The following is a 25,721-nucleotide window of genomic DNA, read 5'->3' on the forward strand; positions in this document are numbered from 1 at the left end:
GAGAAGGGGGAGGTCGGGGAGAGCTGTGTGAGGAAGATGGTCAGGGGGTGGGAAAGGAGGAAACGGAAGGGAAAAGTAATATGAAAAGACGCAGGTAGTGGGAAAACATGTTGTGGAAGTGCTGGTGAAAGGGGGATTTTAAAAGCTCTCAATGACGTCTGTAGCGGGGTTTGTGAGAAACAGCTAGGTGTGAGCCAATCTTGCTGTGACATTAGTGGGGAGAAATAGGCCCCTGCAGAGCGCAGCTGGTGTGACCGGCCGGCACGGCACGAGGGGAGCCGTGGCTGAGCAATGCCCTGACTAAAAGCAGTTAGCTTGCACTGATGCAGTCATCTGCACTGAACGTGTCTAAAAATAGGTGAGATGAGTTGCAGTCCCGAGGACAAAACGTTACAATAAATGGACACCAACAGCCTCACATTATATAGCTGGGTGCATTCATGCCTCCTCCATGTGTGCACAGTGGAGGCGTGCACCCCGGTGTGGGACTCGTGCATGTGAGGTCAGCACAGACGTGTCTGAGACCCTGCTGTCTCGTATCTTCTGTGCAAAAGTGCTCTGCACCTTGAACCCTGAAAAACTGGGCCATGAGACTGGAGCAGGCTGTAGCTCCTCAGGCACCTGCAGCTTGTATCTTACTTCGTGCCTGAGAGTGTCGCGGAAGAGCAGGGGTGCTGCAGTGTTGGGGTGGCTGTTGCTGACCTCACAACTCTCCACATCTCCGTGGAAGGGACTGCAGGGTTAACCCAGACCCTCACGTGGTTTTAGCTCAGCTCTGCACGCTGCCTTTACCAGCATGGGGCTAATGGCTTAGGGGGACTGCCTCCCCCAGTGTGGTGGTTACTTTGCTTTAACTCATGCCAGCAAGTGCCAGTGTCACAGGGGAAACGTGTTTTGTCCGCTGATGTGCATACCATTTGCCCCATGTCACCTCACTGCTTGTCCTTAAATCGAAACAGTTTCTCTCCCCTGGTGAGAGAGAGAGCCAGTTTGGAAAGAATAACACCACATCTCTGCAGGGACACCCATAGGACGTGCCAAGAGAAACCCAGGCGCACACATGCACAGTTATTTATTTCATGGGCCCCCTCGCACGTGGATGGTACTGGCACTGATGGGCTGATCAGGGCACAGAGACGGAGCCTGGCTGCGCTGGCAGCACCCTGTAGCTGCTCAGCCAGTTCCCTGCAGCCCTGCTCCTTCCCTGTCCCAACCTAGGGGTGCATCCAGATTCCTGCAGTTAGGTCTGCAAGTCCCACTGCTCATCGTTAAAACACTCATCACAGTTACAGGAACAGGCATGTCCCTGGCCAAAAATGCCCCCAAAGGGTACACAAGGAGGGGTGCATGCAGTTTGATTCTGCCTGTAGGTAAGACTCTCGCTTATTCATAGGAAAGCCTGTGAATATCATAGCATCATAAAATCATAGAATGGCTTGGGTTGGAAGGGACCTTAAAGATCGTCTAACTCCAACCCCCTGCCATAGGCAGGTATGCCCCCCAGGTGGCATCAGGTTGGCCAGAGCCCCATCCAGCCTGGCCTTGAACACCTCCAGGGATGGGGCATCCACAGCTTCTCTGGGCAACCTGTGCCAGTGCCTCACCACCCTTACAGTGAAGAATTTCCTCCTAATGTCTAGTCTAAATCTATCCTCTTTTAGTTTAAGACTATTCCCCCTTGTCCTATCATTATCTGCCCGAGTAAAGAGTGTTTCTCCATCTTTTTCAAAAGATCTCTTTAAGTACTGAAAGGTCGCAGTGAGGTCTCCCCAGAGCCTTCTTTTCTCCAGGCTGAACATCCCCAGCTCTCTCAGCCTGTCTTCACAGGAGAGTTGCTCCAGCCCTCTGATCATCTTTGTAGCCCTCCTCTGGACTTGCTCTAACAGCCCCACATCTTTGTGCACCAAGAAGTGGCAGTTTGCTTATGGTGGTCATGAATCTGAGGGCCTCTGGTGCTATCTGACCTTGGTCAGCAGTCTTCACTGTGGAACAGGTTTTAAATCTAGCGATGGTGACACCGGCAAACACTTTCAGTGCTTAGATCTGATCAGTCATAAATGAACTCCTCCTTTGCTCTGTGCTTTGTTGCAGCTTGCTACATTGTCATGCTGTTCATTTCCTCTGCCTGTAAAAGCACTTAGAAAGGCTTGGATGCCAAATTTACTTATTCTCAATATTTATGCCCCCTGGATGATTTTCCCTGGAAGCTCTTAATCTTACAAGTCAAGAGAAGATGTGTATTTGTCAGAACCAATGCTAGCAAGGGGCAGAATTCATTCTCAGGCAAGAGATGGACTAAAAAAAAAACACCTTATTTTTATGCAATTAATTTTCTTATCTATGCTTTCATTTGCTTCTGTGTCTTGGGATCTCTGAAGATGAGGATTTCTGAGGGCTGATGTCCATCCTGAGATCACTTGCTGGCCCTGCTCACAGGAGCAGCACAGAGGGTGCAGTCCTTGTATTTCCACATCCATGTCAACTGTTGAAACATGTCTCACAAGAGCTGTAGGGTATCATGCCACTAAGTTTGCTTATGCGTGTTCAGAGGGGACTGGCAAGAACCCAGTTTCTGATTGCTGTAATAGTTTTCATATTGTTTTGTTTAGAAGCCTGTGTGAAACATTATTTCATGCTTTCCTCTGTCAGCCCCCAGGCTGAAAGCGAAAAGGTCCTGGTAAAGAAGATTGAGGCAAGGAGATGCAAAAAGCATCCATGTGGGCTTATTTAGCCTGCAAGGTAAATGGAGCCACGGGTGGACAAACCCTTCCTCCTGGTGCTGCCTTAGTTTCAGCAGAGCTCTTGGATTTCCACCAGCTGAGGGTCTGGCCGCTGTCTCAAGGGGTTACATAAATAATATGGCTTGGGCTGTGTTAGAAACCCCACCCTCTTCCTGCAGTTTTAGCTTGAGAGGTTGCGCTGCTTGTGATGCTTTGTCACAACAGAAAACGAAGAGAATCAGAGAGAAGCAAGGTAACAGGATATTTGTTTTAAAGTATGCGGCTGAGCTTTTTGTCTTGGTGGGAGGGAAGGCATGCTTTCTTCAGTAGGTGCTTGTAAATTATTTTTTTTTTAAGCAAGGAGTGAAGTAGATCTAAAAATTATTATGCCCTTAATTGTGGTTCAGTCTAAGAGGGAGTTCTGTACATATTCTAGTTGCATCAAGCGCTGCTATAGCAAAGCTGGTGTGGCCGTGAGTCCCCCAGGTTTCCGCAGAGCTGTGTGGACCTTGCTCAGAGACTAAGCAGCACTCGTCCTGGGCTCTCAGGGTCAACCTGTTGTGCTGGGAGCAGAACAGGGAGCTCATGGGGTGGAGATAGGATTTTGTCCTCTGGCCAGCAGGGCAGGCTCTTCTCAGCATCCCACAGTGCTGGGGGCTCTGCCAGCTCACAGCCAGGCCCTGCTGCCTATGGGGGACAATAGACATTGTCTCTGACAACTGGCTGCTTTCTGGCCTGGGCTTTGCTCTGGGGAGAAGCAGCATTTTTAGTTCTGCACGAGTTTCATCTCTTTCCTTGCTTAGTTTGAACCAGGGATCTATGCAGCTCCTTGCAACAATTAGCTCTATGAATTACAGCAATCCGTAATTTGGCTAGCACTGGGTCCTTGCCTCCCCACCTTTTTCAAGGCTCACATCCCACAGTATCTGCTGAAGGATCAAGCAGGTGAAGCTGGATGCAAGAGCAGATGTTACAGTGGTGTATGACTGCAGAGACGCATGTTGCCTTGCATGGAGGGATTCCTTAACCTCTTGTGCAAGAAGAGAGCAGCAGTATGTTTTCTTCTCCTGGTGGCAGCACGCTAAAGCGAGCAGGTTAGCACCGACAGAAACACCGCTCTGTGCAACCCTCAAGCAGGGGCACGTGGGTTTCCTCTTTGGATTTGCATTTCTCTTGCAGCCTCTTTCAGCTGACCTGAGGTGCAGTGAGGTGCAGGTGGAAGAACCCTTTCATTCAGGCGAGGCTGAGTGTAAGTGACCCGAGGAGGAAGAGGAAAGCATGAGCATGCACACACAGCCACACAAAACCCAGAAAGCAACCCCTGTGGTCTGTTACAGGAGACGAGCGTTGTTTCTCGGCGCGGTGCTGCTCTCGCCATGCAGCTGCACGGTGTGCTGCTGCCATGTGGGATGGCAGGAATAGCTCATGTGTGTGTGGCACATGCATGCTGTGGCACACACGCACACGCAGGCAGCACGTCTGCAACACGATTGCCCCCATCATGGCATCCTGGGATGAGGACCGTGACGTGAGGAGGGTTTTACAGGGAGCCACATCCTTTGTGTCATGGTGCAGGGTGTGGATGGGTACAGGAGCTGTTGCATGGGAGGGACCAGAAGGGAAATCCTCCTCTGTCAGTTCCTGCACTATTGTGTGAGTGCTTCCACCAGTGCATTAGCAGTGCCTGCATCATGTTTACGCCACATGGACCCGATTCCAAAACTGTCTTTCAATTTTCCCTCCGTCCTTACTGGAAAGCAAAGGTCTCAATGAAACTACACTGAAGTTAAGTTGTTTTTTTTTTTTTTTTTCCAAATAAAGTCTCTAAAAAAATGAAAAAGGACTTCAGGATTTCAGTATGAAGATTGCCTTTGCTTTTAGCTTCACAAAAATGACAAGCATCCCTAGTTGCTCTAGTAATTGAGGTCAAAATTGAAACGAGCTGCTTTGGAGGGGGAGCAAGACAGAGATGGTGGAGCTTTAAACCCACAGCACTTGTGTGTGACACTCAACAACAAAACATAACACAAAAAGCCTCCTCATTGAGATGGCTAGTCAAGGACCAGCCTAGCAGAGGCATGTGTGGCATTCGTTACAAACTTCAGAGCTAGGCAGCTGTCCCCAGCATCGTCACTTTATTTCACAGATGATCAGCTCTGCTTAATGTCTTCCCGTAGCCCAGGCTGGCTGACTTGCTGCTACACGGGGATGCTCCACTGCAAGGACCTGTCAGAGGAAGCTCAGGCTGTACCTGCATTAGTAGGGGACATCTGACACTGTGAGCATGTGCCCTTGTGGTTCTCTGTTATCAGCAAGAAATCTCCATCTCCTCTGCTCTCCTCTGCTCTCCTCTGCTCTCCTCTGCTCTCCTCTGCTCTCCTCTGCTCTCCTCTGCTCTCCTCTGCTCTCCTCTGCTCTCCTCTGCTCTCCTCTGCTCTCCTCTGCTCTCCTCTGCTCTCCTCTCCTCTCCTCTCCTCTCCTCTCCTCTGCTCTCCTCTGCTCTCCTCTCCTCTCCTCTCCTCTCCTCTCCTCTCCTCTCCTCTCCTCTCCTCTCCTCTCCTCTCCTCTCCTCTCCTCTCCTCTCCTCTCCTCTCCTCTCCTCTCCTCTCCTCTCCTCTCCTCTCCTCTCCTCTCCTCTCCTCTCCTCTCCTCTCCTCTCCTCTCCTCTCCTCTCCTCTCCTCTCCTCTCCTCTCCTCTCCTCTCCTCTCCTCTCCTCTCCTCTCCTCTCCTCTCCTCTCCTCTCCTCTCCTCTCCTCTCCTCTCCTTTTTCCTGAATTACTCTCCCTCTCCTCTCTCCTGACAAGTCAATGCCATTAAACCCATTCACCAAATCCCAAGGGGTGCTGGCAGTGCTGATGTCCTTGGCAGGCTCCTGAGGGCTCTGCAACCTCCTTATTAAACTCTTGTCCTTCTGTGGAAGTGATTTGGCTGTTTTTGGAGATCCCTTCTGCCTGCAGCCACCAGAGATGACTTGCATCTCCCAGTAGTCAGACAGTTTCTTTGCCTCTGTTTTAATGTTTTAATAGGTTTTGTGCATTCGTACCATACAGTCTTTGTGGCAATGGATCTTCTTTACATCTTTTTTGTTGTACAGGATGTACCACAAGCAGGCCTTGATTCCTGTTTACTTTAAGTGCTATCAGAACATTACTACATGTGCTTTCCTCATTATTCCTCCTCCTCTGCCAGAGGCCTTCCAGGATTTTAAATGCATCTTTCTTATACGTCACGCTAGTCAAACATTACATTTTATAATAAATGTAGGAAGGAGTGTTGAAATACAAACCTTTCCAATGGGAAAGAGCTTGATGTGGCTTCTTGGCATCCTCCCCAGCTGACGTGGGGCCCTCTGTTCTTTTGATTAGATGAGACCCATCGAGCTCTCAGCACTTTTTTGGGAGCACGTTTGCAGCCACGGTGGGCATCTGGGACTGGTGAGGGGATCCTTCGCTGGGTGCTGCGGGGTGCAGCCCCGGAGGTGGGGGTGGCAAACACCACCTCGCTTCCAGGGCTCGCAGCTCCACGGGAATAATTGTGTCCTGGGCATCTGTGACAAATTCCCCGGCATGCAGTTGAAGAGCACTGAGGAGGTTCAGCAGAGAGGTCAGCATTTTCTTCAGTACTCGTTCACTTTCATAGAATCACAAAATGGTTTGGGTTGGAAGGGACCCTAAAGACCATCTAACTCCAGCCCCCCTGCCATGGGCAGGGACACCTCCCACCAGACCAGGCTGCCCAAAGCCCCATCCAGCCTGGCCTTGAGCACCTCCAGGGATGGGGCATCCACAGCTTCTCTGGGCAGCCTGTGCCAGGGCCTCATAATCACCACGGTAAAGAATTTCTTCCTAATGTCTAATCTAAACCTCATTTAAACGCTTGTCACTGGTCTCCATTTGTACATTGAGCCCTTGAACCACACCTCTCTGAGTGCGACCATCCAGCCAATTCCTTATCCACCAAATGTTCCAACTGTTAAATCCACATCTCTCCAATGTGGAGACAAGGATGTTGTACAGGACAACGTCAAATACTTTGCACAAGTCCGGGTAGATACTTGGGTACCTCTGTTTTAGGACCTGTTTTGAGACAGACAGGGGCGAAGAGTAGCTATTGTTTTGTGTATTGCCCAAAGGGCCTCAGCCCTCCTCACCTGATGGCGCTCCAGATAAGTGACACTGAGGCAAAAACACTGGCTTCAGTGAGGGTCCATTGCCCGTGATGGGTTCAGGAGTGAGGGTCAGACCTCCCTTCACTCGCTCCTTGGCTCACAAACTCGGCCTCAGTCTCCCAGACACATACAGCCCCGGGTCAGGCACCTCCTGCTAACCTTTAGCATGACTTCTTAGCTCATTTTTTTTTCTTATTTATGACTGCAATGTGTGTTTCACCCAGTCCAGCAGAGAGCAACGCAATGTAGAAAACAATATGCGATTGAGTTTGCCGCGGTGCATCTGATTTTCAAGCACTGGTGCTCTGTACAGTACATGCTGTGAAATAGCAGCTCTGGCTTGGCACTGGCGGGACAAACAGGTGACTAAGCAGCCTAATTGATTTATGGCAATAGCCTTGCACAGAAGATCCGGGAAACCTCTGGGAAAACTGCCTATAGCTTATTGCCACCTGGGGATTATAAAGCCTCCTGGGCACAACACAGACCTGTTTTCAGAGCTTGACGAGCGCACCACGAGGCAGGAGAGAGCCTATAGCTTTCTGAGCATCTCCCGGAGCTCGTCACGTCCTGAGTGGGCAAGGATTGAGATGCAGGGTGGCCCGGGGCGAGCCAGCACCGATGGTGGGCTGCTGCAGCTGCTGTGGGAGCGCCTGTCTCAGGTAGGGCTGTGGGGACAGGTGGGGAGGAGCGAGAGGCACCGGGCAAGGCCGAGGCACTGCGGGTCCTCTGCCGCAGGGATGGGAGAGGGCAGAGGATGAAATGGCCGAGCGCCTCCGAGCAGAGTGCCGTGGGAGGGCAGGGCTCTGGTTTCAGGGGTGCCGGGTACCTGTGCTTCCAGAAAATCAGCAGGACTCGAGGATGCTCATCCCCACAGCAATGTAGCGTTTTGCTTCGGGAGATTGTGGGCTAGTGGCTAGATGTGGACAAAGAGAGCGCTCTTGTGAATAAGGAGGCAAAGCCGTTGACTTGATTTCACTTTTTCTTACAACAAAAAGCCCATCCATCATAAAAGGGAAAAGTCTCTGAGCATGAGCTGCGATAGCTGTTGGCTGCCATTAGACTTCAGTCTGGGCTTTCTGTCTGCCTAACGCACTCGCATCCTCAAAAGTGTATCCCTGCAGCCCCACCACCCCTCAGTTCAGCTTTTCCTTGACCCTCGGAGATATTTTTGTTCTGAGCAGCAGCTGTGATTTGCTGAAGCGAGTGTTGTAAGACACTGTTTTGCTGGCGCAGGGTTCTTCGGGGTTCAGCAAGGAGGGAAGAAGCTCAGTACAAAAGAAGCGGCTGTTGGAGGGCATTCACTCAGGAGAGGGTGTGCTCTGCTGCCAACAGGAAAGGGCTGCTCTGCCTGCCTTCCTCCCCCTCGCATCCTTGCCAGCACCAGCCCTTTCCCCTCATCCCTTGCCACCTCTTTGCCCCCGAGGGACCATCTTTGCTCGGAGAGACCGCCAGAAGCACGCTGCCACACTCCCCAAGCTGACGAGGCTGCTGGCTGCAGAAGACCACGTCCGCTCTGCCGACCCCTGGGCTCTGATGGTGGCAGAGACCGCAAACCTGGAGCCTCCGATGGTGCTGCGTGCCTGCCCGCAGAGAAGGGGACATCCCACGCCGTCGGGATGATCCGGGGTTGGCAGATGCTGTATTCAGTCATTTCTTTAGAAGTAAGGGGAGAACAGAGGGATGAGCACTTGTCACAGTTTGAGGGAAATCGGAGGGATCTGCGAGGAGGGACGCCCCATCTCCCAGCTGCGGCAGCCCACGAGATGGAAGGGCTCTTTCTGGAGAGGTAGCACTGTGCTCTGCTGCACAAGGGGCCTCAGCTTTGGTAGGCGTTTGGGTAGAAATGATGCCGAAAGGACAGGCAAGGCTAAAAATGAAAAGTTCACCGCCACAGCTCCACAGAGGCTGCTCTGCCAGAGCAAAACAGGGGCAGAGGGAGGAGGCAGGGATCGGCGGGGATCCTTGCAAACCGGGATTGCCACCTGCCATGTGTGCTGCCTGTGAAACACCCGATCCAGAGGCTTACTCGTGTTCATGTACACCCTGCTCTTGCAGATCACAGTTCTTTTGTATGCAAACTCCCAGTGCCTTATCAAAAATCTAAGGGAGAGCTCAGGGAAGCTATGCAATATGAGAAACCTGTCAGGTGAGAGTTGCGTTCAAGAGCTGTTTCCTTGGGAAGCTGCAACTTTCTCCTACAGAAATTGAGCTGCTGATAGCTCGGCTGTCGGCTGAAGTGCTTTCCTTCAAAATGTCCCTTGTTGTCAGAGCCCAGGCACTGCAGTTCTGCTCTGGGTAACTCACAAAGCACTGATCTCAGACTCAGAGCTCTTTAGGTGGTGGGGCCTCTGCCTTTCCTGTTCTTCAGCTCTGTGTGTGTGTGTGTTGAAAGGAGCTTGTTTTAATACGGTTGCTCTGTCGTTTAGAAATGTGTTTGTGCTCAATGGCTGGCTCCTAGATTGCTCTTGCGAAGTTTCCCCTGGATCCCGTAGAAGTAGCAGATGTTACTGCTCAACTGTGGAGTCAGAAGCTTAAAGTTCAAGGGAAGCTTTACATCAGGCTGGAAGAATGAAGCCAAATCCTCACATTTCCTTGTCAGAGCTTTGTGCCTGACAGTGAATCTCAGCAATGAACGTGATATGGATGCACAGTTCACTGCCACCTGACTTCCCGTGCAGATGCAGCAAAACATGTATGTCCTCATCTCTCCCTGTTTGTTGGCTGCAGCTGGAACAAGTATGTCCCAGGGAAAAAAAAAATAGAACTTGCTTTTTCAGGCTCAGGCACTTAAAATATGTGCTTTAGGTGATGACAGTCCCAGGATGCAAAAGATGAGGGCAAACTTTCTTGGGTTCCTGGGAAGCTCTTTGCAAATGAATGAGGGCCAATGACCTCATTTTCAGTAAGCGGGGAGCGGAGCTACTTGCTGGTTTTTCTGCAGAGATGCCTGATTAAGCCACAGAGTAAATAATAGGAACAAATACTTCAGAAGGACCTTTCCCAGGAGGGTTGTTCCCACTGAGTCAGCCCTGGCTACATCAACAAGCAGTGCCACTTCAGTGACTGCAGGAGCCAACAGGGCCAAGCAGGGCTGATTCCTCCTCTCCCCACGGCTGGCTCACCCACACAGCTTCCTATTTCCAGTGCACTGCAGCACAAATGTAAGTATGCATCGTAGGGAGGCCTTGAATTTGGAAAGCAGGGATGGACTGGTGGCCCGAAACTGTGCCAAAAAAACTCTTCATGGAGATGTCTTGGGAAAGCTTTTGCTAAACCTCGTCCTCTCCAAGATGAGCATCCTGCTGTGGGATAAGCCACCTGCTCTGTCTGGGCTGCCCATCCCATGGCAGGCTGGTGCTTTGGGTGGCTGTGCCTTCCAACAATGAAAAAGGAGGAAGGAGGAACTCTGCAGGAGTTGGGGAAGGTGCCCCGTGCCTACGCTGAAGGCACCTCCCCAGTTGGCGGCGGGGGTTTTGCTTTAGGAGAAGCAGAGACAGAAAAGGTCAGCTGGTTTGCACTGCGTTTTCCCAAAAGTTTGAGGTTACTGGGATGAGGTCCTCCACTGGAAAACATCCAGAAAAGCCAAGCAAAGAGGAAGAGAGGTAAGTGAAGGAACGCAGGTGGGGATGCAGTAATGAGGTCATTAATGGAAATTATTTATCAGCAAATAAAATGCAGGCTCGGGACAGCTGGACACAGCCAAGCAGAGAGCCGAGTCATAACCTCGTGCTGTTGTCTCACTGCCCTTGAGCCTCTGCCTTCCTCCCTGGGAAGGGCACACGTATACCACCTTCTTCAGGTGCTTTGGGTGAATTTCCCAGTGTTTTGGGGCTTGCAAAGCTCTGTGCAGGGTGAGAAAGCCCAGGGAGAGCACAATAGCTGCAGGGGGAGCCCGGCATCGGTTCAGAAATAGCAGGTTTTCTGGTGCTGGGCTTAGAACTGCCTCTAAACATGGCTGGAAAATACTTTGGTCTAATCACACCTTTTTTGTTTTCCAGCTTTCCCTAAGTTCACATTCTTTGCTCTGGCATTTTGGCTGACTGATGAATGGATTTATGGCTGTAATAGCAGAGAATGACCGTCAGTAAATCCCTGTGTTTTCGCTGCCTCCAAGGCAAACTGCTCATCATTTATTCATACTCTGGAGCATAGATACTTTGCAGGGTGATTTTCCAGCCTTGGTCTTCAGGCTGCCCGTGGGGGTCAGGCTCTTTCTGGGGCATTTCCAGGGCATTTCCAGGTTCATTTCCAGGGCAGAGCTTTGTCCTGAATCAAGTTTTGAATATCCATATACCACCAGCCGCTTGAGCCGTTTGGCGTATAAATGCTGGACGCAGCTGCGTTCATGTGACTTTCTGGACTAAACTTTGTTATTGGGAAAAAAAGCAAAGTCTTTGTTTACCAGCCTCAATGGAAAAGTTTAGCTCTGGCCTGTCTTGCCAGGGAGGGAAGGAGTGTGCCAAAGCGATTGGGTTCTGGCTGCTAGCAGAGCAGAGGCAGGTCCAGCTGCTGGGCATGCCACCGGCATGACCCTGGCTGTGCCGTGGGACATGGGGCTTGGGCACAGGGGTGTGCTGAGTGCGTGGCTTTTTCTTGGCCCTCTTGGCTGCTAAAGGTGGTGCTGGGCAAGGCCCTGGCATGCCTCCACCGTCCGGCAGAGAACTGGGGGATGGGAGCAAACGCTGTGTGTGCAGGACAGCAGTGGGTTAAGGAGGGAGATGTCTTCAGGCATGTGTGCACACATGGTGTAGCTCCCGCTTGGCTTTGAAATGCTGTTTTAATTTGAGTAATCACAACTCTGGTGTTGAGTCATGCCAACACTGCATGCAGATGAGGAAGAGCTGCTGTGTTCAAACACCATACACAACAAACACACACAGCAAATGTCGTCTGCAGCCACCCAAAGGCTAAAGCAGTCTCTCAAACCCTGAGCTTTAGGATATATTTCCATTTCAGGCTTTTTATTCCAGAGCTTTTTGTCTTCCTAACCCTTATTCGGGTGTTAATGGCTCTTGAGCACAGGATGCTTGGCTGGCGTGAATGCTCTGCTGGCGTGGGATGCTCTGCTGGCACGGCTGCTCTCCTGCAGGGCTGAAAGGCACAAGCTGCCTATATGGCTTCCATTTGAATGGGTTAAAACTACAGCAAAGTTAAATTATATTCAGGCAATACACCACTGCAGACATAGCACCGCTCCTGTGAGAGTGGTTCAAACGGGGCTTTGCAAAAGGAGATTCATTCAGGGTCAGATTTATCCCGTGCTTTCCGATGTGCAGGCTGCTCTTCTGGTCCTGGCTGCAGCGGTGTGTTTTTCCCCATGGCACCAGTGTGCAAAGGGCATGCTTGTCTGAAGAGCATTTTTAAATATATTTTTCCAATGGGAGACCAGACCCGCGACTGACTCAATAAATCCAGCTCCTGAGACCAATAGCTCAGAATAAATAAGATTTTATATTGTCGTATTCTTGACGTAAGGAAGCAGAAGAGTGTGTCCCCCATTATGTGTCCCCCAGCATTTAAAACCTTCTGCTTGAAGAGGAGAGCCCATGGGGTGAAGTTTGCTGCTAATCCCAAGTCCCAGTCCTTGTTAGTGTGGTTAAAGCACAGCTGCACTGCAGCTCCCGGGGTGATTTTGTCCAGATCCCCAGTCTGTGATTTCCTCTGGTCCTTGCCTTTGAAGCTGCTTGAACACAAATTAACGATGCTTTAATGGGATCTGCGTCTTCCAAACAAGACTGTTAGCTGCCTGCCATAGCTGCCACTGTCCAGATGCTCCAGATGAAGCCCTCTTAATGACATCTCATCAAACCAAAATTCCACCATCCTTTCTAAATCCGGCCACTCTCCGGGATGTGCCAGTCACTGACTTGTGATTACTTTGCTGGTGTCAGGCCAGGTGCCAAACAATCACCTCTTCAGCACATTTTTGGTATGACCTCTAACACCCTGGCTATTAGAAATACCTTGTTTCGTTAGCAAGACGCTTTTTAAAGAATGTACATTTTTCTGTCCCAGAATGACTGGCCGTGACTACCTAAAACACCTACTGTTGTTTATCAGCTGCATGAAGGAGGACACCTCCCACCTGCTTATGGCCGTGTGCCCCCACGCCGGGTGAGAGGGACTGCGCGGTGCTGCCCTTTCCTGGTCAAGATGAAATTCTTTTGTCTGCAGATTTTTGGTTCTGTGGCTGCATCCATCGTACCGCTGCCTGGGCAGTAACGTTTGCACTTTGAAACCTACCTTTAGCTCTCACGAGGTTTCTAAATCTGCCCTCCTGAGCTGCAGCTGCCCAGCTAGCCTTGCTGGGTGCTGAGGGTCCCTCCCTTCCCACCACATGGAGGTGATCAGACTGTGGCCGGCCAGCCCCTAGCTGTGTGTTCGGGAGCTGCATGGTCTTTGCATTTGCAATCACGTTTGGGATTGAGAACGGGAAGGATTTAGCCATAATATTTGCATAGCTCTTGTACAGAGCTTTGAACATGCTGGTGTACATCCCAGCCAGGTAGTGCCACTGCAGTGCTGAGGACGTGTGAGCCTCCTCCCTCCGTTGATGGTGCTGTCACTGCGGCTCAAATTGCTTGTGGTGGCAACAGCTGGGAGATCTTTGCTTTGTGGGAGCAAAAAAAAGCATTTTCAGTAATTCCTGTCATGTCTGGAGTGCCACTTGCTCTTGTAGCTTTGTGACTTGTTTTTAACACAGAGAGTCCTGATGTTTGTGCAGGTGAAGGAACAGTGAATCCAAAGTGGTTCCATGCAAAAAAATGCAAACATTGCTGTTACTGATAGCTTTCTGCGTGACAGGGACAGTACATTTGCAAAGTGGCACAGCTTATTTTCTGCACATCTCCACTCCTTACTCCTTGTAAGGTTGAGGAGCCTAGGACATTGCATCCCCCGAGAGGCAGGGCCCCAGCAGCCCTGCACTATTGCACATGGTTGTGGCTTTGTTTGCGTTAAGCCTGTAGGGTCTTCTCTTCCACCTGCCAAGCAGTGCTAGCCCACTGGGCAGCAGAGGCAAACTCACCAGAAGGTATCTAGACCCAAGGTAAAGCAGTGACAGGTACCGTGAGCTCTCATTGATCTTGGTATTACTCAGCCTGAGACTGTGCAAGTCTCAGCACCCTTCTGTAGAGAATAGGGCTGGCTTTTCAGATAGGAAATCTCCGGGGGAGATGTGTGGAGATTTTAGCATCCATCCCATAGGTGAAATTGCCTTTCTGTAGCTTCCTTCCATTCCCAGCCAACAACAGGAGCAACACTACCCCTTGGAAATGCCTTTGGTTTTGGTTTGGTTTGGTTGTTGTTGTTTTTATTGGTTTGGCTTGGTTTTGTTGTTTTCTGTTTTCCCTCAGGAAGCGAAGGTTTCTTAAGCCTCTTAATTCAATACCACTGAACTAATGCATCGGTTCTCCACTGGTCCCTGACTGCAGTGGGAGGAGGCTGTGCGTTGAGCCAGCACGCTGCTGAGCGTGGAGACCGGCCGTGGCGGCTGCAGCCTCGTGGTACCCAGCGGTGTTGGGGGATTTGCACTGTGGGGCAGGAGATGCCTGCACAGGGACAAGATGGTGATATTTCTAGTTCTGCACGCAGGGAGTCACAAAACAGGCTTTTGCAGTAAGTCAGGCAATGAAGACGAACGTCTCCTGGAGAGACCTGCCACCCGGGGCCACCGGTCACGGAGCTGGGAGACGCGAATAGCAGCTCTGGAGCCATGTCTCCGGGTCATGTTTCTGCTCACGCTGTGGTTCCTTGGGTGCTGCGTGCTGCTTTCTGCCCCCACTGCGAGGCACAGGGCTGCCCCAGTGAGAACAGACATGGGTTTCTCATTTCATACCAATGCCTTGCTACGTTTTGGGGCTCTCTGAGGGGTGTAGCAGTGGGTGCACCGCTTCCCAGGAGAGATCTGAACCACATGCATGCTCCTACCCTTCATTTCTGGCTCCGCTCTCTGCTGCTTCATTGAGATGCAGCGCAAAGAGCGCGCAGCATGCCCTGCAGGATCCTGCTGCGTCTTGCTGATCTCTTGATAGCTTGCTCAAGAAAGCTGCCTCCTGTTCTGCAAGCTTCAACTCTGTGTAATGGAAAAATGTAGAAGTGGGGCCAGCTGTGCGTCACTGGCTGTCTTGGCAACCTCCGCCTGCACTCGGCTCGGTGATAGGTGTGTGGGGCTGTCCGTCTTGCACAGCGGTGAAATGTAGTGTTAAGCGTTCCCCCCAGCCCTTACCGATGTGGCAAGGGAAAATAAGGAAATAGCAGGGTTTGCTGGTGTCACCGGAGCCTGCTGGGTGCTAACAAAGCAGTAGCTTAGGAGCTCTGCAAGGAATTTCATCAGTCTTCAAAGCAGGAGCAGATGCATCAGGCACTCAGCCATTGTGCTTGTATCAGTACAGGAAAAACACTGAATTTCTTCAAAGCTGCCACAGTTTCCTATTTTTGCATTAACAATGTGTGTTTTGCTGTAGCGCCAAATGTCAACAAATAATGAAGACCTATTAATGTTGCTCTGTAGTCAAGATTAAGCAATAGGAAGCCGTGAGCCGCCTGGGTGCCTTCTGAGCCCACCAAAAAGCCCCTCCTGAACTGGTTGCAAAATGCACCGGGTTGCCTCCATGCTGGCAGGCTCGTTCTCTGACAGGGGAAGGAGATGGGTGCTGGGTCTGAGCACTGGGCGTGGAATTCAAGGAACTGTGGATGCCAGCTATTGATCACGCTTGCATTCGGCATTTGTGTTTCTTGCAAAATTCATTGTTGAAAGGAGGGGCCAGTGGGCTCCTGCAGGCCACAAACACTCCCCCGAGCATGTGCAGCAGGTGCTGAGCTGTCGGGTGAAGTCCCAGCCATTTAACTTCTTACTGCACCCAACTCACCCCCACTGCGTTGGGAAGGAGCCTCCTTCTTCTCTCGTTCTCTTCTGAAAAAAAATACTAAAAATACCCCGTCGGAGATCTAGTGACTAAGTCCTTCGTGTGCTGCTAAACGAAGAGTAAAACAAGATGTCTGAGGGGAGATGACTAAATTTTTCTGCCTCCTCTTCTGCTTCCCTCAGCACTAAACATAATCTCCTGCAGCAAGAGGACTTCGCTGCTGCCTACAGCCGCAGCCTCGGAGATCGTGGGCTTGCAAAGCCCCAGTCATACGGAGAAGCAGGCGCCTTCCCTACATTAATTTCTCTTCTCCCTTGCTCTTCCTTCAAGATAAAATATAATTAGCAACACCAAGACACAATGAGCTAAACTCTGTCTTTGTTCCACCCATGTTTATAATGGGTTCATTGTATTGCTTCCGCCAGCGCCTTAGTGATTATATGGCTAGATATAACAGCCTCCTACCCTTCGTTTTCTTCTCTTTTTTTTTTTTTTTTTTTTTGACCAGAAAATGGCTTGAGCCTCCTCTTCAAATTTAACAGGGCTGTTCTGGGAAAGGCTGCCTGGATTTTAATACAAAAACTCTAACTTCTGCTTCTCGTAGGACACCACAGCTCATGGGTAACCCAGCTCCTCGCTAACCCAGTGCCCAGAGACTGGTGCTGGAGTTATGTCCATAGCCACCATGCCGTGCCATGAGTCTGGCTTCTGCAGTTCCCCTTGGAAATAGCTTCTTTCAAGAGGAATATTTATTTTAGAAACTATTTCACTTAAGGAAAAAAAAAAAAAAAAAGGAGCAATCTGCTTTTTCAGATCTCTAAATGATGAAAAATTGCCTGGGTGACCCGTGGGTGACATGCGTGTGGCACGGTGACAGCACCACTGTGCTGCTCTCTCCCAGCATCCAGGGGAGGGGGTGGCAATGTTCAGGAGGTGGAGCTCTCCTCATACAAGGTTCCCCCTGTCCTGAGCCCCAGCATCCCCCCCATGCGCCTATGCCTGCCTCAGCCCTCCGGGGTTACTTGGGGTCCCGAGGGAGGCTCTGGGCCAAGGCTGGGTCAGGGCATTCCTGCCTGAATGTCCTCTCCCCACCACGTGCCCAGGGACCTGATATGCAGCCCTTGCAAGGCAATTTTCCATCATTAATGCTCAGAAGAAAGTTCCATTTTCCTGTTTCAAACAAGCGTTTACCCTTTGGGTTAGAGAAACTGCTTCCTTCCCAGCACCTATGGAAGGTGGTAAGCATGCATCCAAGCAGCAAATTTCCTTGCTGGCCTCTGTGTTCCTCTTTTTCACCTTGCACACGCGAGAAACCCGGGATCTCCCCGGCTATGGCCTCACACATCATCATACTCTCTTAATTCCCCTGCCCCACACCTGTGTGTGAGCGTGTGCTTGGGTGGGAAAACCCAACCCCGGGTGTTGCACTGGAATATAGAGTCGGGTGTGCTTCAGGGAGCGCTTGGGACCCTGTCCCTTCCCCTGCGGGCTCTAGGGGGTGCAGCAGCCTTGTCAGCCCTGCTCACCGACCACAGCTTCAAGGGCAGAACCCAAGCGGCAGCGAGAGAGAGCCCCTCAGCTCCTCGCTAGCAAGAAACCTCCCTGCCTCCTGCTGTGATGGCCTCTTCCCCTGCCACCCCCCTGGGGTGCTCATGGGGCGACGGCAGCAGCGTGCGCACTGAGTGCTCTTGCACCCAGCACGCGTGGCAGGATGTTGGCTTTGGTGGAGGTACGTACCCAGCCCTGCACAAGTCGTGCTGCATTGCTAAAACTGACATCGTCCTGTGACTCATAACTGAAATGGTGATGGGGTGCGCGTAGGGCTTTGACCCTGAAAATTAGGCAGAGAATAACTTGCTGCTGGTGCAGGGCTGAGGTCCGCTTGCCGTTCAGGCCGCCTGCTGTGGCTGGGTGCGTTTCTCCCTTTGTCCAGTTCTTGAAGGTGCCTGGCAGCCACACTCTGCTGCAGGACTTTCTTCTGAGTATTAATCACGGAAAATCGCCCCTGCAAGGGCAGCATGTCAGCAGTGAGGGCAGGCGTGCTGCGTGAAGGGTCTGGGTCCTCCCAAATGGGGTACCCTGGCTGGGGCATATGGAGGAGACACGCTCCCTGTTCACAGGGATGCGTTTAGTCTTCCTCCACGATGGAGAAACAAAGTGTGGCAAACGAATTTTTGCCTGTCCCGTTCTGGCGGACAGAGGTCAGCATCACACGAGCCATGGCTGCAGGAAGGGGAGCAGCCCTCTTGTGCGTGCGCCCCGCTGCCGGCGGGGAGGATGCTGAGAGCTGCAGAAGCGTCACCGTGCTGCACAGCGGGTGTGCGGTGCCTGCCTCTCTTTGCCTTCAGGTATATTCAGGGGTACTCAGGGGTATTTAGGGGTATTTAGGGGTACAAACGGGACGTGCAGTGGCAGCATGTTGTGGTGCCAGGGAGGCGCATGGAGCCGTGGCTGAGCCAGGCTGGGGCTCCCAGCAGCTCCTGTGCAAGCAGAGACTGCTCCAGCCGCTCAGCACGGGAGAGACAATAAACTCTGCAGAGTGCTTTAGACTGTCAAAGTGCTATCCAAACACAAATGAAAGTGCTAAACTGATTTACAGGCAAATTAAAAGGTCGTGCCTGTGGAACACAGCTTTAGGGTTTAGTCATGTTTATGAAACTTATAACTGCTCTTTTAAATCTGCTCTTTACACTCCACGTACCCGGTAAGTGCGGGTATGTTCAAGGCTTATGACTAATTAAAAAAATAGAATAAAACAACTTTATTCTAAACAAATTACCACAGCCATCACCCTGCCCTTTTCTCTTCTCTGCCTGCCTTCCCACTCCAGCCTCAGGCACTCAAGCTGCTATCCGACCACTTCACTCTGCTGTGGAAGAGGGATGCGCTTCTCACTCACATATTTCATAGCGTGAAATTCAGTTTATATAGTGTCAGAGCGGCAGGCAAGCTCCAGGGGTGGGCAGAGCAAGAGAACGGCAGTGGGAATGTTTTCTGGTGCCCAAGAGCAGCGTGAGCTGCTGGGGGTTTCTGCAACAGAAGAGCTCACCTCTAAAAGCTGGTCTTCCACATGCAGCTTCTCCTGCAGGTTGCTTCATTAATGCCGCATGATATGGCACCGGTTCTGCATTATCTTGCTTGTGCAGCGTCAATGCTTGTAGACATTGTGCTCCTGGAGTTTTGTTTTACGGCATCTATATACATCTATGTACCTGTTAATACACCAGGCTGAACGGGTGGTGGATCTGCCCTCATCTCTTACTGTGTGCTCGTGGGGGCCTCGAGCTGGGGGAAAATCCCCCTAAACCACCTTTGTTTTGGACCATCGCTCTGGCCATCTCAGTTCAGTTCACATCACATGTCCAGGAGCAGGCTGATTCAGTCCCAGGCGGTCCTGGGTTGCATCCAGAAGCAGATAGGAAGAAATCTCCAAAAATAAGGACTCCAAAAATAGGTATTAGAAGCTCCTTTGTTCCACTTATGGATGTTGCTTCTGTGCTTGGTGCCTCAGACCCTAAATGCCTCTAAGCAGGCTGGAAATTTAGCGTCTTGGTTTAAATCCCTGAAAACTTGCCTTCAAATTGTAGGAGAGGGTGTTTGGCAGCTGGCACCCTGGGAGGTTCCTCGACGTGTGCCACGCTGCTGGAGGAGCCGACAAGCTGAAATGGCATGTTGAGCTAGAAAGACAGTGGCAAACAGCCTCGAGCTGCTGAAGGGATCAAACACAGGTCTCCAGATGGAAGTGGAGCAGTTTCCATCTAAGCTGCTGACAGGTCCCTGATGCACGTCAGGCCTCTGGACAGCACATTGCCTCTCCCAGCTGGACAGCTGATCTGCTGCCCCAGCGCTGGGCACTAACGTTTCGGAGCTGGGCTGCAGTGTTCCTGGGCTCTTCTTACAAACGCATTCACCAAGGCCTGCTTTTGGCTACTAGTGAGCATTTTTATTGTTTGCTGGATTTTAAAAGTGGGCTGCTTGCTGGGCAAGAAGCAGCGTGGGACTTCCATAGCAGTCCACCAGAAGTGAACAGCTCTTCCCGAGACATTTCCAGAGATCTGGAGCAGTTCCCACTCAGAAAAGTAGGCTGGCCTTGTCTAATGCATGCAATTAATAGTTCATCCAGCTTTCCTGGGAAGTCAGCAATGACTAATCTGCATTAGGAAGTTTTCACCTTCATTGAAGTGAAGGCTCCTAACCGGGAAGAAACAGAGACGCGGAGACAACCACAGCTCCAGTGCCAGTTCTGCCTTTGCTCCCACTTGGGCTTCTCTCCTTCTTGGCCAAATTCGATGCCGATGCTTTGTCGCTGCCTCTTCTCCGTGTACCTGTCCCCCGGGAGCGGGGCTGCCATGTGCCCACCAATTGCCCGTGCCCTGCAGGCGGGCAGGGGAAGGTTGGGAATATTCCCAGTGCACTGGGTGCCTTCTGAGCAGCCCGCTCCCACAGCCGCGGGGCTTCCTTCTATTGTCAGAGGGGAGGTCCAGCTGAAGCACCACTGCCACCCGTCTGTGCATTTGGCTTCTAACTCTCCTTTCTGGCATCGTAAGCAGGAAGGGGGAGTCTGCAATGAGCTCCTGTTTTTTTTTTTTCCAATATGCTGGAATATTTTTTTCAGCGAACCCCATGGATGTTCCTGCCTTCCCTGCGTTTTGACTGAAGCTCCTCTGTTGCTCGTGCTGATCTCTCACAGACGGCAGAGAAGGCAGTGACTTTGTCTCTGCCCCTCTGCCCCAGATTTTTGCTCTTGGTGCAGCTGGCTCCTGGTTGCACTAGAGAAAAGGGTATTCCTCACCATGCCAGGCAGGACTGGCTTCTCCCCTGCAAAAGCCAAAATCCTTGCTGGCTGAAATGAAACTGTTCTGAAAAACAAATCATTGAAAGTAAAATAAATAATACATACACAAGGAGATTTTCTCTCTCTAGACGTGATGGGGTCCCTGCTTCTGAGTCCTCCAGGCTGCACTCAGCATATTCTTGCAAAGCTCAAGGTGAGGCAGGCTGGGGTTATGATTAATTATTTGTGTGACTGTGACCCAGCCACACAAATAACTAATCTAATAGGGTTTGAGGGTTTAAACTACAATTTCTAGGCACGCAGAAGAGTGTTTCAATTACCAAAATATTGTCATCCCATTTATTAACTTCAGTGCAGTCTGCTGAGGGAGTCTCTTTGTGTTTGTTGAACAACCACCACAGGCACCTGATGGGCATTGCCCTGCCATATTTTGGGGAGCTGCTGACATCTCTATGTGACTAAACCAGAAATCGCATTCTGGTCCAAAGTTCTCCCATCACAAGTGGATCCTCAGGCCAAAAAAGGCTATTTTGCCACTGTGCAGAATAGGAGTAAATACATCGGTGAGGATGAGGGCAGTTTGCATCAGAGGAAGACTGTAAGAAATGGGCTGCTGGCTGCCGAAGGCATCGGGGCAGCAGTCGCAGCCCGTGCACACTGATGCAGTCACACGGCGCTCTGTTTGCTAGTGGAAGAGCAAAGACAGGGAGAGACTGGGGGGGGCTGGATGGGCTCTCCTTCCAAAGGGATGGCACAGCAGAGCAGAGCATAACCTCGGCTCCATGTTAGCAGACTGGAGCACACGGTGGGAGTTGTTTCAGCTGGGATCCTGCATGCCGGGAGGTGCTGGAGGAGGCACCCAGCAGCACACGGGTACCTGCTGGTGCTGCTCTGCTGCTCCCAGCATCCCGCCCAAAGAACAAAGGTGGCCTTCTGGCCTCACCGACTGTCATGATGTTTTTCCCAGTGAAGGGAAACAGCCATCACTAAGAAAAGCTTAACTACTTTTTACAGACCATGAGAAAACACATTCATTCTTTTAAACATGGAAAACTATATGGCATGTGTGTGCATGGCCCCAGGCAGGCTGACAGAGTGAACTCTCTGGGCAAACACTACCCCACTTATTTATTACAGGGGAGGCCTCTCCAGTGCAAAGCCTGCTCCCCTCAGCTGTTGGAGTTGTTGTTTTTCAACCCATCAAGGCTCCAGACACGAGGAGCGCCTTGTCAGCCCTGCTGCTCATGCATGAACCAACCTGGGCCGTGCTGAAAGCCCCCTCCCAAGGAGGCAGCCAGCGCCACAGCTGCAATTCCCACTTGGGAAGGGCTGGAAGTGAAAGCAGAGAGGCAAGGCCCTGCTGTCTCCTCTCAGTTTTCCACCATTTTCTGCTCCTAGTTTATTTCAGGATCTTCCTGGGATAAATGGGCTGAAGTTCTTCTCAAATCATTAACTGAATGCTGCTCCTGCTCCTCCCTGCCCCAGCTACGTGATCTTGACTCCAGTGGTGCATGCTCTGGCTAATAAAAAGTACTGAAATACAGGTCCAACTCCATCTATGTTCAGGATGTTTGGTCCTGTCAAGCAACAGGAAACAATAATTTCAGCAAATTAAGTCGGTTTCTGCCCATCTCTCCGGCTCAATGCATGGAAAGGGCAGAGCACCCCCAGCTCCCCGTGACACTGACCAAACCCCATCGACACTCATGCTGGGAGAGGGAGGGGAGCAGCAGTCCCAAAATGTCACACCTCCCCCAGGCAGGCATTAAAGGAAAGCCATCTGCTCCAGGGAAAATGTGCAGTGAGCACCGAGTTCATCAGTCCCTTTCTGTTTAATCTAATTAAACACCACATACCCTCTGACCTTGTGGGTTGGTGCTACGTTCTCCGTGTTGTTCTTTCCATATGAAGCTCTATTGACAGATGGGGAAAGCCTGGAGTTTGCTTTAAGCTTCAGATAAGTGAAGTTAAACAGACAGCAGATAAAATTGTTTTCCAAGCACTCCTCTCCCACTGACCACTTGTGGGTACTTGTTGGGAGGCCTCAGCTCTTCTGGCCCCAGTCCCACACCCTGCCAGCTCCACGGTGAGTAGTTGGGAAAAGGCAGGGGCCGGAGCAAAGCACTGCTGAAACCCACTTGAAGAAACAGCTTTTAGAGTTGGTTCTTCCAGTCGCTCAGCTTTGTTTCCACATGGCAGACAACAAGCTCCGCGTATTTTTAGAGTTATTAAATAATTTGCTAATCAGTCCGCGTTTGCTGATGTTGAAACAGGTTTTAAACAACAAGTGTCAGATTGCGTCAGGCACCTTCTGCACATCCCCTGCTTCTGTAGGTTACGTGCAGTGGCTGTAAGAGCTCAGCACAGCTCCTTGAGTTTTGTGGGAGGGAGAGCAGCCACGAGCTGGAGTCTGGGGAGAGCAGGGTGCCAGGGAGCCACAAGCAGGTGCCAGTGATGTATGCCACAGGCTTTAACCAAACAAAACATTTGGACGTGCTCAGCTTTTGGCGTGATGCGCTGCCTGCTTGCTTTATTGAAGGCAAATGAGATATCACTACCGTACATGACTTTATTACTCCCGTTGCATATTAATAGAGCAGGGCAGGGTGGGAGAGCCCAGCCTGCTGCACTCGGAGGGGCTGTGTGCTGTGTGTGGCCACAAAGCAAGGGTGGAGCAGCATGGACCTCGTGACAGTGATTTTCTGTGGCCATCGACAGCAGCCTGACACGGGGCTGGCATGACAGGAATCCGAGGCTGTCAGTTTTGAGATATTCACCTCTGCGTGAACCCACGCTGGCATGTGAATAAACACAGGCATCTTCAGCTGAGGCTTGCTAAAGCTCTTGGCCGTCCCCAACGCCTGGAAGGACCCTGGTGCTGGCTCGCAGACATCCGAAGTCACCCTTAAGCTGTAGGGAAAGCACAAAGGATGAACTTTAAGAGAAACTGCTTACCTGGGCAGATAATTTCATTATCTTCAAACGAACAGGGTTGCAGCATCACTGGGGACATTGGCCAGTGTTGTCCCTCCACAACTCAGCCTACTTCCAGCAGGTTGGGAGTGACCTGAGGAGGGCAAAGCAACCTCCAGTACCTCCGTAAAAACCTCTGGCAATTGTCTGAAAGGATAGGAAGGCCTTGCTTGTTCACTGCCTGATCTCGGTTCAGATCCGAACCATCTTCCACAGCTTTGCTTTATTTAGGTTTATCTTCAGAGTTCTGCCAAGACAAACCTGTAACCAAACGTGCAGGCCAAGTCAGTGAGGCTTCAGCATCTCTTTCTCACCCTCCTCTCTTTGGTCTGACTGCTGAGCCAAGGCCCAGTGTGTGTGGGTGCAGTGCTGCCGAAAACACTGTCCTTAGGCACGTCCCTAAAACTTGGGTTGGAGATGTCTAGCCAAAGTTGCGCACGAAAACAGGCGGGATGAAGATGTTTCCCTCTGGTGTAAAGGAACGGGAGCGTAATGGCTGTTCCCAGTGTGGATGCTCTCAGTAAGTGGCTTTTGCCTTGCTCAGCTCAGCAGAAGGATTTTGTGTTCTTTGCTTTTTCCTGGGGACTCGGGGCCATCGACCTGCACCATAAGGGCAACAGCACGGCAAGCAGGGACCAGCAGTGCTGGAGCTGAGTGCTTCTCTGCTCGGAGAGCTCTGCTGAAGGCGGGGCTGAGGTGGCTGCACTGCTCTGGGGACCGCTTGGCGTCATTCTGCCTGCACTTTGAAGTGCATCATGGTCTTAGCTACAAAGCTCTTACCACTGAAAAGTAAAACCTTGGCTTGGGAAGGTGCATTGCCTTGGCTGTTTTCCTGGGACTGTGTGACTTAGGATGCTGGGTAGGACACCTCATTTAAGATGAGGCACGTTGCACTCATCTGGGTTGCAAACTCCCATGGAGTTTTTTTCTCCCCTCTTTCTTCGCAACATCAGTCTGGACTTGCCTGTTACTATTTTAAAGCAAAAGCAGGGACACCCCTCCACCCCCTTTTCACCTCCCCTCCACTTTCCCTCCTGCTCTCTGCCAACAGGAGAACAAAGAACAGCTACAGCGCACCGGTCCTGGCACTGCACTTGGGAATTAAAACACTCCCTCATGTCAGGTAGGGAACTGCCCAAGCCCCTGCCAAAGCAAGCAAACCATGCTGTGGTGCAAACCTGCCACGTGGAGGAGCCTGGCTGAAGGGCATGCCCGGAGTCACTGCACGCTTGTTCAAAGCTCATTGCCAAAATGCTCTTCTCCTGCACCAATGCCGGGGTGCGCTGGGACACCCTCAGCCCCACACGGTGGTCCAGGGGAGCTTCACCTCCTGGGCTGGGAGATGGGAGAGGAGGGGATGGGCTTCACTGCCCGCCTCCAGCCCCCTGCCCACCCAGCGCCCTGCTCCCTCGGGACGTAGCGCGTGGTGTGGTCCAACACGGCGCAGTTTCCACGCTGCAGACACTGACATCCTTGTTTGGCTCCTTCCTATTCTTTCAAACATGTCAGCAGTTCCCAGCACGGATTCCTGTGCTCTGAGTTCAGCCCAGACAAGCGTCCAAGCTGCAAGTCGGGGTTGCTGGCTCTTCTCCTCCTGTCTGTGAAGCGTTACTGGAACAGAGGCCGATTCTCCAAACACGAGGAAGATATTACTGGGGCTTTCTGGAAGGCTCCCCCGCATGCATTAGGCATGGAGCAAATGAGGATAATTTTTCTGTGGGCTTCCAGCTGAACCCAGTAGCAAATTGTGGCCAGGATAAAGCCTGTTGTTTGTCTCCTCATCTGCGAGAAGGCATTTTTCCATTGCCGCTGCCTTTTGTTAGCAGTGTGTTCCCCAGAACAATCCAGGGAAAACCTCTGTGCAGGAAGGAACATGTATTCAAGCGAGGCTTTTGCATATCCGATGCAGCTCTCGCTAAGGTAATGTAAATAGTTTTGTGCAATCTATCTGGCAAGAAGCACAACATGTCAGGAAGGAATTGTTCTCCAGAATGTGGTTAATGGTTGGCCAAAGCAGGTGGATCAGACACAGGTGGATCGGAAACGTGATGAACCAAGCAGCTGGCTTTTAGTGGGGAGCAGAAATGCATCGGTGAGCACACGCACGTGTTTGCAAGTGTCTCTTCCTACCACCACTGGGTCTGCAGTGGAGTTTTGTGGCCCAGGAGTAATCCCGGGCTCAATTTCCCACTTG

General features: G+C 51.4%; 1 protein-coding gene and 1 long non-coding RNA gene across 2 annotated transcripts in view; one reads left to right on the forward strand and one right to left on the reverse strand.

Moving 5' to 3' along the window:
- Nucleotides 1-25,721, forward strand: part of ITPKB (inositol-trisphosphate 3-kinase B) — a 59,994-nt gene that overhangs the window by 21,193 nt on the left and 13,080 nt on the right.
- LOC308193245 lies at nt 13,417-25,619 on the reverse strand. Its single transcript, XR_013949489.1, has 2 exons — nt 24,706-25,619; nt 13,417-23,464 (listed from the first exon to the last, which is right to left on the reverse strand). It is a non-coding gene; the product is annotated as an uncharacterized lncRNA (long non-coding RNA).

Source organism: Anser brachyrhynchus, assembly GCF_964034855.1.
Source record: "Anser brachyrhynchus genome assembly, chromosome: 3".
Classification (NCBI taxonomy): Eukaryota; Metazoa; Chordata; class Aves; order Anseriformes; family Anatidae; genus Anser; species Anser brachyrhynchus.